This window comes from Lissotriton helveticus, chromosome 12 (assembly GCF_964261635.1).
Source record: "Lissotriton helveticus chromosome 12, aLisHel1.1, whole genome shotgun sequence".
NCBI lineage: Eukaryota > Metazoa > Chordata > Amphibia > Caudata > Salamandridae > Lissotriton > Lissotriton helveticus.
The window spans coordinates 977,996-991,177 of NC_136073.1; positions in this window are offsets into that span (position 1 = coordinate 977,996).

Consider the following 13,182-nt stretch of genomic DNA (forward strand, 5'->3'; position numbering starts at 1 on the left):
CGTTAGGAGTTTAGGGGATTTTTATGGCCCAAATGGCCTTCTAGATTTTGACACACTAAAACTTCTATTCGAACTAAATGATGACATGTATTTTAAATACATTCAAATACGAGACTTTTTACTTCGTAAGATGAAAATTGTAGAAGTGTCTCACTCAGATACATTAGCATGTTTGTATTCGGATAAAATAAAATCACTCATAAGCTTGGGCTATGGATATCTGAGCTCAAGTAAAATAGATGATAGTGGGAAAATAGCGGCCAAATGGTCGTCTAGACTGGGAATAAATATCAACCCCATACAGATATCATCTTCATTATGCCAAATAAACCAGGTAGTCCAATCTTCCAATCTGAGGTTGCAGCTATATAGAACGATAACTCAGCTATACTACACTCCACAAAGAATATCAAGCTGGACACTAGGAAATCATTTACATGATCGAACAAAATGTCCGAAATGTAATATGGAAGCAGCAGGCATTGAGCACATGCTTTTTTCGTGCTCGGAGCTAACTGCATTCTGGAAGGGGATAACAGATGTTCTAACTAGGAAACAAATTATCACTCCATCACTTTCGGCACATTTGATCTTATTTAGACATTCAAGATGTTCATAGCCAGTATAAAGATTTAATAACTATAGTATATGCCTGTGCTAGGCTAGTCATAGCTAGATCCTGGATATCAAGGGATCCTCCGAAAGTAATCGAATGGTGGATTTTGATAAACAAAATAAATGTAATGGAACTTTCGCTAGCGACTTAGAGGTCCCAAGGCTTTGAAAAAGAAGGAAAAAATTGGGGGAACTTTCTTCGAACTGTGAAATTCAGGATACAAATTTTAGAAGAGACAAGTCTAAATTTGTGATTGTATCTTCTAAAGTATACTTTTGAAACTGTATACGGTCGTCCTCTGTCTCAGTTGATATTTGTTAGTCTATATTTGTTTTTCTTGTTTGTATTTGGTATACTATGTAAATTTAATGAAGATGTTCTTCTTGCAATAATAAAAATATTATTAAAAAAAAAGAAATGCGACAAAATAATTGTTATTTTAATTCGGGATTAGGATGGGCTCTCCTAGAGGTTGCTTAGAGCATGATAAACTTTGAAGATATGGTAAATCCAACCTACCCATAATGCATTGCATGGAATATAGTACCACAGTAGATACAATAAATACAATTAGTAGGTTTGAAAAGGGACAGATAAATATTATATTAATTCTGGATTAGGTTGTACTCTATGTGGAGCTGATGAAGGGAAATTAATAGAAGGTCTAACATAGATGTGTAGGTGCAGTACCACAAGTTGCGTCTAGAGATCCATAGTGAGCATGATGAATTTTTAAGATATGGTAAATCCATCCTAGTCATAATGCATCCCATGGAAGATAGTACAACAGTACATTCAATATATACAATTTGTAGCTTTGAAATGCGACACAAGAATCATTATATTAATTCTCAATCAATCAATCAATCAGGAGTTTGTTAAAGCGCGACTACTCACCCGTAAGGGTCTCAAGGCGCTAGGGGTGGGGGGGGTTGGGGGGTGCAGGTTCCATTCCATCAAGGAGGGGGTCTGTCGAAGAGCCAGGTTTTGAGGTTTCTTGCGAAGATGGGGAGCGATGTTGTCTGTCTGAGGTGGAGCGGAAGGGCATTCCATGCTTTGGCCGCGAGGAAGGAGAAGGAGCGGCCTCCCGATCTGGTCTTTCTGGTGCGGGGGACCACAGCGTAGGAAAGCTGGGCTGATCGTAGGGTCCTTTGGGGTGCGTGGAATTTGAGTCGGCTGTTCAGGTATGCTGGTCCGGTGCCGTGGAGGGCCTTGTGTGCGTGGGTGAGCATCTTAAAGGTGATTCTCGCCTCGACGGGGAGCCAGTGGAGTGTGCGCAGGTGCTGGGAGATGTGGCAGTGTTTTGGCAGGTTGAGGACCAGTCTTGCGGCGGCGTTCTGGATGTTCTGTAGCTTTCGGATGAGGTTTTTGTTTATTTCGGCGTAGAGTGCGTTGCCGTAGTCGAGTCTGCTGGTGACCAGGGCGTGAGTCACTGTCTTTCGGTGTTCGAGGGGGATCCATTTGAAGGTCTTACGAAGGAGGCGGAGGGTGTGGAAGCAGGAAGATGAGACAGAGTTGATCTGGCGGTCCATTTTGAGCTCGGAGTCCAGGATGATTCCCAGGTTGCGTGCGTTCTGGATTAGGATGTACTCTATGCGGAGCTGATGAAGGTAAATTTATAGACGGTCTAATAAAGATGTGTAGGGGCAGTACCGCAAGTTGCACATAGAGGTCCCTAGTGAGCATGATAAACTTTGAGGATATGGTAAATCTATACTACAAATAATGCATTGCATGGAAGACAGGACCACAGTACATTTAATATATACAATTAGTAGCTTTGAAATGCGAAAATAGAATTGTTATATTAATTCTGGATTAGGATGTACTCTATGTGGAACTGATTAAGGGAAATTTATAGAGGGTCTAACATAGATGTGTAGGTGCAGTATCACAAGTTACTCCTAGAGGTCGCTAGTGAGCATGATAAACTTTGAAGATATGGTAAATCCAACCTATCCATAATGCATTGCATGGAATATAGTGCCACAGTACATTCAATATATACGAATAGTAGGTTTGAAATGGGACAAAAGAATATTATATTAATTCTGGATTAGGATGTACTCTATGTGGAGATGATGAAGGAAAATGTATAGAAGGTCTAATATAGATGTGTAGGTGCTGTACCGCACGCTGCACCTAGAGGCCCCTAGTGAGCATGATACACTTTGAAGATATGGTAAATCCACTCTACCCATAATGCATTGCATGCAAGACAGTACCACAGTACATTTAATGTATACAATTAGTAGCTTTAGAAATGCGACAAAATAAGTGCGACTTATCTAGGAATTAAGCTGGCAGCTAACATCGATAAGGTAATAACAATGAACTATAACTCACTGCTAAAGGAAATTACTTTAACTTTAAAAAAATGGCACAAGCTACCGCTTAGTTTAGTGGGGCGCATAAATTTAGTAAAAATTAAGATTTTGCCCAAATTTTTATATTTATTTAGATCCATTTCTCTACAACATAATACACTTTTTTAAAGAAATTGGAAGGTATTTGTAGTAGCTATGTGTGGGGCTACAAAAAAGCGCGCAGATCTATGAAACTTTTGGAATTTTCAATTGAAAAGGGAGGATTAACGTTCCCTGATTTTAGACTATATTTTTTGGCTACCTTTTTCGGTCGCATACGAAGTTTGTTGAAAAATGAGAGCTCGTTATTTTACCATCAGTACATGTTGGGACCTGACTGTAATCCATTTTTATTTCGTGTACATGACCCAAATTACTTTAAAAGAGTAAAATTCAAGACAGCTAGACACATTAAGAAAATTTGGGACCAAATTATGACTATAGATAAGATCTCTTTTTATAATGCTGAGCTTAGAATATGGGGCAACCCAGGACTACCTGGTATTTTTTCAGATGGGACAGGGAATCTTTGGGCCAGGCATGGCGTTAGCACTTTGGGGGATTTTTATGGCCCAAATGGCCTTCTAGATTTTGACACACTAAAACTTCTATTCGAACTAAATGATGACATGTATTTTAAATACATTCAAATACGAGACTTTTTACTTCGTAAGATGAAAATTGTAGAAGTGTCTCACTCAGATACATTAGCATGTTTGTATTCGGATAAAATAAAATCACTCATAAGCTTGGGCTAGGGATATCTGAGCTCAAGTAAAATAGATGATAGTGGGAAAATAGCGGCCAAATGGTCGTCTAGACTGGGAATAAATATCAACCCCATACAGATATCATCTTCATTACGCCAAATAAACCAGGTAGTCCAATCTTCCAATCTGAGTTTGCAGCTATATAGAACGATAACTCAGCTATACTACACTCCACAAAGAATATCAAGCTGGACACTAGGAAATCATTTACATGATCGAACAAAATGTCCGAAATGTAATATGGAAGCAGCAGGCATTGAGCACATGCTTTTTTCGTGCTCGGAGCTAACTGCATTCTGGAAGCGGATAACAGATGTTCTAACTAGGAAACAAATTATCACTCCATCACTTTCGGCACATTTGATCTTATTAGACATTCAAGATGTTCATAGCCAGTATAAAGATTTAATAACTATAGTATATGCCTGTGCTAGGCTAGTCATAGCTAGATCCTGGATATCAAGGGATCCTCCGAAAGTAATCGAATGGTGAATTTTGATAAACAAAATAAATGTAATGGAACTTTCGCTAGCGACTTAGAGTTCCCAAGGCTTTGATAAAGAAGGAAAAAATTTGGGGAACTTTCTTCGAACTGTGAAATTCAGGATACAAATGTTAGAAGAGACCAGTCTAAATTTGTGATTGTATCTTCTAAAGTATACTTTTGAAACTGTATAAGGTCGTCCTCTGTCTCAGTTCATATTTGTTAGTCTATTTTTGTTTTTCTTGTTTGTATTTGTTATACTATGTAAATTTAATGAAGATGTTCTTCTTGCAATAATAAAAATATTATAAAAAAAAAAAGAAATGCGACAAAATAATTGTTATATTAATTCGGGATTAGGATGGGCTCTCCTAGAGGTCGCTAGTGAGCATGATAAACTTTGAAGATATGGTAAATCCAACCTACCCATAATGCATTGCATGGAATATAGTACCACAGTAGATTCAATATATACAATTAGTAGGTTTGAAATGGGACAGATAAATATTATATTAATTCTGGATTAGGTTGTACTCTATGTGGAGCTGATGAAGGGAAATTAATAGAAGGTCTAACATAGATGTGTAGGTGCAGTACCACAAGTTGCGTCTAGAGATCCCTAGTGAGCATGATGAACTTTTAAGATATGGTAAATCCATCCTACCAATAATGCATCCCATGGAAGATAGTACAACAGTACATTCAATATATACAATTAGTAGCTTTGAAATGCGACACAAGAATCATTATATTAATTCTGGATTAGGATGTACGCTATGCGGAGCTGATGAAGGAAAATTTATAGACGGTCTAATTTAGATGTGTAGGTGCAGTACCGCAAGTTACGCATAGAGGTCCCTGGTGAGCATGATAAACTTTGAGGATATGGTAAATCTACCCTACACATAATGCATTGCATGGAACACAGGACAACAGTCCATTCAATACATACAATTAGTAGCTTTGAAATATGACGAAATAATTTTTATATTAATTCCGGATTCGGTTGTACTCAATGTGGAGCTGATGAAGGGAAATTCATAGAAGGTCCAACATAGATGTGTAGGTGCAGTCCCGCAAGTTGCGTCTAGAGGTCCCTAGTGACTAGGATAAATTTTGAATATATTGTAAATCCATCCTACCCATAATGCATTGCATGAAAGATAGTACCAGAGTACATTCAATATATAGAATTAGTAGCCTTGAAATGTGACAAAAAAAACTGTTAATTTGATTCTGGATTAGGTTGTATTCTATGTGGAGCTGATGAAGGAAAATGTATAGAAGGTCTTACATACATGTGAAGCTGCAGTACCACAAGTTGCGCATAGAGGTCCCTAGTGAGCATGATAACCTTTGAAGATATGGTAAATACACCCTCTCCGTAATGCATTGCATGGAACACAGTACCACAGCACCACAGTCCATTTAATATATACAATTAGTAGCTTTGAAATATGACAAGAGAATATTTATATTAATTACGGATTAGGTTGTACTCAATGTGCAGCTGATGAAGGGAAATTTATAGAAGGTCCAACATAGATGTGCAGGTGCAGTACCGCAAGTTGCGTCTAGAGGTCCCTAGTGACCAGGGTAAACTTTGAAGATATTGTAATTCAAACTACCCATAATGCATTGTATGTAAGACAGTACCACAGTACATTCAATGTATACAATTAGTAGCTTTGAAATGCGACAAAAGAATTGTTATATTGATTCTGGATTCGGATGTACTCTATGTGGAGCTGATGAAGGAAAATGTATAGAAGGTCTAACATAGATGTGTGGGTGCAGTACCGCAAGTTACTCCTAGAGGTCCCTAGTGGTCAAGATGAGGACTTTTTAATATATGGTAAATCCACCCTACCCATAATGCATTCCATAGAAGACAGTACAACAGTACATTCAATATATACAATTAGTAGCTTTGAAATGTGACACAAGAATCGTTATATTAATTCTGGATTAGGATGTACTCTATGTGGAGCTGATGAAGGTAAATTTATAGACGGTCTAATATAGATGTGTAGGTGCAGTACCGCAAGTTACGCATAGAGGTCCCTAGTGAGCATGATAAACTTTGAGGATATGGTAAATCTACCCTACACATAATGCATTGCATGGAACACAGTACCACAGACCATTCAATACATACAATTAGTAGCTTTGAAATATGACGAAATAATTTTTATATTAATTCCGGATTCGGTTGTACTCAATGTGGAGCTGATGAATGGAAATTCATAGAAGGTCCAACATAGATGTGTAGGTGCAGTACCGCAAGTTGCGTCTAGAGGTCCCTAGTGACTAGGATAAATTTTGAATATATTGTAAATCCATCCTACCCATAATGCATTGCATGAAAGACAGTACCAGAGTACATTCAATATATAGAATTAGTAGCCTTGAAATGTGACAAAAAAATTGTTAATTTGAATCTGGATTAGGTTGTATTCTATGTGGAGCTGATGAAGGAAAATTTATAGAAGGTCTTACATACATGTGAAGCTGCAGTACCACAAGTTGCGCATAGAGGTCCCTAGTGAGCATGATAACCTTTGAAGATATGGTAAATACACCCTCTCCGTAATGCATTGCATGGAACACAGTATCACAGCACCACAGTCCATTCAATATATACAATTAGTAGCTTTGAAATATGACAAGAGAATATTTATATTAATTACGGATTAGGTTGTACTGAATGTGCAGCTGATGAAGGGAAATTTATCAAAGGTCCAACATAGATGTGCAGGTGCAGTACCGCAAGTTGCGTCTAGAGGTCCCTAGTGACCAGGGTAAACTTTGAAGATATTGTAATTCAAACTACCCATAATGCATTGTATGTAAGACAGTACCACAGTACATTCAATGTATACAATTAGTAGCTTTGAAATGCGACAAAAGAATTGTTATAATGATTCTGGATTCGGATGTACTCTATGTGGAGCTGATGAAGGAAAATGTATAGAAGGTCTAACATAGATGTGTGGGTGCTGTACCGCAAGTTACTCCTAGAGGTCCCTAGTGAGTATGATAAACTTTGAAGATATTGTAAATCCACTCTACCCATAATGCATTGTATGTAAGACAGTACCACAGTACATTCAATGTATACAATTAGTAGCTTTGAAATGCGACACAAGAATCGTTATATTAATTCTGGATTAGGATGTACTCTATGTGAAGCTGATGAAGGTAAATTTAATGACGGTCTAATATAGATGTGTAGGTGCAGTACCGCAAGTTACGCATAGAGGTCCCTAGTGAGCATGATAAACTTTGAGGATATGGTAAATCTATACTACAAATAATGCATTACATGGAAGACAGGACCACAGTACATTTAATATATACAATTAGTAGCTTTGAAATGCGAAAAAAGAATTGTTATATTAATTCTGGATTAGGATGTACTCTATGTGGAACTGATTAAGGGAAATTTATAGACGGAATAATAAAGATGTGTAGGTGCAGTATCACAAGTTACTCCTAGAGGTCGCTAGTGAGCATGATAAACTTTGAAGATATGGTAAATCCAACCTACCCATAATGCATTGCATGGAATATAGTACCACAGTAGATTCAATATATACAAATAGTAGGTTTGAAATGGGACAAAAGAATATTATATTAATTCTGGATTAGAATGTACTCTATGTGGAGATGATGAAGGAAAATGTATAGAAGGTCTTATATAGATGTGTAGGTGCAGTATCGCACGCTGCGCCTAGAGACTCCTAGTGAGCATGATACACTTTGTAGATATGGTAAATCCACTCTACCCATAATGCATTGCATGTAAGACAGTACCACAGTACATTCAATGTTTACAATTTGTAGCTTTAGAAATGCAACAAAATAATCGTTATATTAATTCTGGATTAGGATGTACTCTATGTGGAGCTGATGAAGGTAAATTTATAGACGGTCTAATAAAGATGTGTAGCTGCAGTATCGCAAGTTGCACATAGAGGTCCCTAGTGAGCATGATAAACTTTGAGGATATGGTAAATTTATACTACAAATAATGCATTACATGGAAGACAGGACCACAGTACATTTAATATATACAATTAGTAGCTTTGAAATGCGAAAAAAGAATTGTTATATTAATTCTGGATTAGGATGTACTCTATGTGGAACTGATTAAGGGAAATTTATAGAGGGTCTAACATAGATGTGTAGGTGCAGTATCACAAGTTACTCCTAGAGGTCGCTAGTGAGCATGATAAACTTTGAAGATATGGTAAATCCAACCTACCCATAATGCATTGCATGGAATATAGTACCACAGTAGATTCAATATATACAAATAGTAGGTTTGAAATGGGACAAAAGAATATTATATTAATTCTGGATTAGGATGTACTCTATGTGGAGATGATTAAGGAAAATGTATAGAAGGTCTAATATAGATGTGTAGGTGCAGTACTGCAAGTTACGCATAGAGGTCCCTAGTGAGCATGATACACTTTGAAGATATGGTAAATCCACTCTACCCATAATGCATTGCATGCAAGACAGTACCACAGTACATTTAATGTATACAATTAGTAGCTTTAGAAATCCGACAAAATAAGTGCGACTTATCTAGGAATTAAGCTGGCAGCTAACATCGATAAGGTAATAACAATGAACTATGACTCACTGCTAAAGGAAATTACTTTAACTTTAAAAAAATGGCACAAGAAACCGCTTAGTGAGGCACATAAATTTAGTAAAAATGAAGATTTTGCCCAAATTTTTATATTTATTTAGATCCATTCCTCTACAACTTAATAAACTTTTTAAAAGAAATTGGAAGGTATTTGTAGTAGCTATGTGTGGGGCTACAAAAAAAGTGCGCAGATCTATGAAACTTTTGGAATTTTCAATTGAAAAGGGAGGATTAACGTTCCCTGATTTTAGACTATATTTTTTGGCTATCTTTTTCGGTCGCATACGAAGTTTATTGAAAAATGAGAGCTCGTTATTTTACCATCAGTACATGTTGGGACCTGACTGTAATCAATTTTTATTTCGTGTACATGACCCAAATTACTGTAAAAGAGTAAAATTCAAGACAGCTAGACACATTAAGAAAATTTGGGACCAAATTATGACTATAGATAAGATCTCTTTTTATAATGCTGAGCTTAGAATATGGGGCAACCCAGGACTACCTGGTATTTTTTCAGATGGGACAGGGAATCTTTGGGCCAGGCATGGCGTTAGCACTTTGGGGGATTTTTATGGCCCAAATGGCCTTCTAGATTTTGACACACTAAAACTTCTATTCGAACTAAATGATGACATGTATTTTAAATACATTCAAATACGAGACTTTTTACTTCGTAAGATGAAAATTGTAGAAGTGTCTCACTCAGATACATTAGCATGTTTGTATTCGGATAAAATAAAATCACTCATAAGCTTGGGCTATGGATATCTGAGCTCAAGTAAAATAGATGATAGTGGGAAAATAGCGGCCAAATGGTCGTCTAGACTGGGAATAAATATCAACCCCATTCAGATATCATCTTCATTACGCCAAATAAACCAGGTAGTCAAATCTTCCAATCTGAGTTTGCAGCTATATAGAACGATAACTCAGCTATACTACACTCCACAAAGAATATCAAGCTGGACACTAGGAAATCATTTACATGATCGAACAAAATGTCCGAAATGTAATATGGAAGCAGCAGGCATTGAGCACATGCTTTTTTCGTGCTCGGAGCTAACTGCATTCTGGAAGCGGATAACAGATGTTCTAACTAGGAAACAAATTATCACTCCATCACTTTCGGCACATTTGATCTTATTTAGACATTCAAGATGTTCATAGCCAGTATAAAGATTTAATAACTATAGTATATGCCTGTGCTAGGCTAGTCATAGCTAGATCCTGGATATCAAGGGATCCTCTGAAAATAATCGAATGGTGAATTTTGATAAACAAAATAAATGTAATGGAACTTTCGCTAGCGACTTAGAGTTCCCAAGGCTTTGATAAAGAAGGAAAAAATTTGGGGAACTTTCTTCGAACTGTGAAATTCATTATACAAATGTTAGAAGAGACCAGTCTAAATTTGTGATTGTATCTTCTAAAGTATACTTTTGAAACTGTATAAGGTCGTCCTCTGTCTCAGTTCATATTTGTTAGTCTATATTTGTTTTTCTTGTTTGTATTTGTTATACTATGTAAATTTAATGAAGATGTTCTTCTTGCAATAATAAAAATATTATAAAAAAAAAAAAATGCGACAAAATAATTGTTATATTAATTCGGGATTAGGATGGGCTCTCCTAGAGGTCGCTAGTGAGCATGATAAACTTTGAAGATATGGTAAATCCAACCTACCCATAATGCATTGCATGGAATATAGTACCACAGTAGATTCAATATATACAATTAGTAGGTTTGAAAAGGGACAGATAAATATTATATTAATTCTGGATTAGGTTGTACTCTATGTGGAGCTGATGAAGGGAAATTAATAGAAGGTCTAACATAGATGTGTAGGTGCAGTACCACAAGTTGCGTCTAGAGATCCCTAATGAGCATGATGAACTTTTAAGATATGGTAAATCCATCCTACGCATAATGCATCCCATGGAAAATAGCACAACAGTACATTCAATATATACAATTAGTAGTTTTGAAAATCAATCAATCGATCAATCATGGCATTTGTATCGAGCGCTACTCACCCGGAAGGGTCTCATGGTGCTGGGGGGAGGGGGTTGCTACTGCTCGAACAGCCAGGTCTTGAGTTGTTTCCTGAAGGCGAGGTGGTCCTGTGTCAGCAGGGAGGTGGATGGGGAGGGAGTTCCATGTCTTGGCTGCCAGGTAGGAGAAGGATCTTCCTCCGGCGGTGGCTCTACGAAGGCGTGGTACGGTGGCGAGGGTGAGGTTTGTAGAGCGTAGCTGGCGGGTGGGTGTGTAGAAGGTCAGGCGGTCATTGAGGTACTTGGGGCCCAGGTCGTGGAGAGACTTGTGTGCGTGGGTGAGCAGCCTGAACGTGATCCTTTTGCTGACGGGGAGCCAGTGCAGGTCCCTCAGGTGTCCGGAGATGTGGCTGCGTCGGGGGATGTCCAAGATGAGTCGGGTGGAGGCGTTCTGTATGCGCTGGAGTTTTTTCTGTAGTTTGGCTGTGGTTCCCGCGTAGAGGGTGTTCCGGTAGTCCAGTCGGCTGGTGACGAGTGCCTGGGTGACGGTCTTCCTGGTCTCGGTGGGGATCCATCGGAAGATCTTACGGAGCATACGCAGGGTGTTGAAGCACGATGAGGAGACGGATAAATAATATATTAATTCTGGATTAGGTTGTACTCTATGTGGAGCTGATGAAGGGAAATTAATAGAAGGTCTAACATAGATGTGTAGGTGCAGTACCACAAGTTGCGTCTAGAGATCCCTAGTGAGCATGATGAACTTTTAAGATATGGTAAATCCATCCTATCCATAATGCATCCCATGGAAGATAGTACAACAGTACATTCAATATATACAAATAGTAGTTTTGAAATGCGACACAAGAATCATTATATAAATTCTGGATTAGGATGTACTCTATGCGGAGCTGATGAAGGTAAATTTATAGACGGTCTAATATAGATGTGCAGGTACAGTACCGCAAGTTACGCATAGAGGTCCCTAGTGAGTATGATAAACTTTGAAGATATTGTAAATCCACTCTACCCATAATGCATTGTATATAAGACAGTACCAAAGTACATTCAATATATAGAATTAGTAGCCTTGAAATGTGACAAAAACAATTGTTAATTTGATTCTGGATTAGGTTGTATTCTATGTGGAGCTGATGAAGGAAAATTTATAGAAGGTCTAACATAGATGTGTAGGTGCAGTACCGCAAGTTGCGTCTAGAGGTCCCTAGTGAGCATGATGAACTTTTAAGATATGGTAAATCCACCCTACCCATAATGCATTCCATAGAAGACAGTACCACAGTACATTCAATATAAACAATTAGTAGCCTTGAAATGTGACACAAGAATCATTATATTAATTCTGGATTAGGATGTAAACTATGTGGAGCTGATGAAGGTAAATTTATAGACGGTCTAATACAGATGTGTAGGTGCAGTACTGCAAGTTACGCATAGATGTCCTTAGTGAGCATGATAAACTTTGAGGATATGGTAAATCTACCCTACACATAATGCATTGCATGGAACACAGTACCACAGTCCATTCAATACATACAATTAGTAGCTTTGAAATATGACGAAATCATTTTTATATTAATTCCGGATTAGGTTCTACTCAATGTGGAGCTGATGAAGGGAAATCCATAGAAGGTCCAACATAGATGTGTAGGTGCAGTACCGCAAGTTGCGTCTAGAGATCCCTAGTGACTAGGATACATTTTGAATATATTGTAAATCCATCCTACCCATAATGCATTGCATGAAAGACAGTACCAGAGTACATTCAATATATAGAATTAGTAGCCTTGAAATGTGACAAAAAAATTGTTAATTTGATTCTGGATTAGGTTGTATTCTATGTGGAGCTGATGAAGGAAAATTTATAGAAGGTCTTACATACATGTGAAGCTGCACTACCACAAGTTGCGCATAGAGGTCCCTAGTGAGCATGATAACCTTTGAAGATATGGTAAATACACCCTCTCCGTAATGCATTGCATGGAACACAGTACCACAGCACCACAGTCCATTCAATATATACAATTAGTAGATTTGAAATATGACAAGAGAATATTTATATTAATTACGGATTAGGTTGTACTCAATGTGCAGCTGATGAAGGGACATTTATAGAAGGTCCAACATAGATGTGCAGGTGCAGTACCGCAAGTTGCGTCTAGAGGTCCCTAGAGACCAGGGTAAACTTTGAAGATATTGTAATTCAAACTACCCATAATGCATTGTATGTAAGATATTACCACAGTACATTCAATGTATACAATTAGT